Raw genomic sequence first — 915 nt, forward strand, 5'->3', positions numbered from 1 at the left:
TAAGCGTAAGTCTGATCTTTTGTATTATTTTGAGATAGACTGGGTGAGCTGGAAGGATATATTAACTTAGAACATAGAATGTTAACCTGTAGAGTCATAGATTCACAGTCAGGATGCAGAGATGGAAAGGAGGCTTCCCCAGCTTTTGAACATAGACACTCAGGTCTTGATGGTTGGTACACACACATGCACGCACGCACGCACGCACGCACACACACACACACATGCACTGCTGACTAATCTCTAATTCATTCTCTTAGGTTCATCACTTACTAACTTCCTTGTTATAACCTGACATCCCAGATTCTTCCCTAAAGAGAGAGAGAGAGAGAGGACTAATTGTTGATTCAGGCATTTCTACTTGATTGACAAATATTTTGTTTACTGTTGGTGAATAAATTGACATTCTAGCTTCTCAGTCTCTGTTTTGAGTCTATACTGAGACAGTGTAAACTCCTGAGTTTCTAAGTCTGAAAGGCTGAAAGACTTTTCCATGTAGTTATTCAATTTTACCAGCACCATTTATTGAAGACTATCCTTTCCCCATTGAGTATTCTTCACACCATTGTCAAATATTAGTTGGCCATATATGTGTATATTTATTTCTAGGCCCTTGATTCTTTTCCATTGGTCTATGTGTCTGTTTTAGTGCTTTGATTATTCTAGCTTGTAATATAGATTGAAATCAGGAACTGTGAAGTCTTCAGCTTTATTCTTTCTTATAATTACTTTGACTATTCTGGGTCTATTGTGGTTTCATACAAATTTTATGATTATTTTTCAATTTCTGTGAAAAAATGCCATTGGAATTTTCACAGGGATTATACTGAATCTATAGATTGCTTTCGGTATGGACATTTTCACACTATGAATTCTTGGAATTCATGGACACAGGCTATCTTTCCATTTATTTGC

Source organism: Pteropus vampyrus, unplaced genomic scaffold (assembly GCF_000151845.1).
Source record: "Pteropus vampyrus isolate Shadow unplaced genomic scaffold, Pvam_2.0 Scaffold47, whole genome shotgun sequence".
In the NCBI taxonomy this organism is placed as follows: domain Eukaryota; kingdom Metazoa; phylum Chordata; class Mammalia; order Chiroptera; family Pteropodidae; genus Pteropus; species Pteropus vampyrus.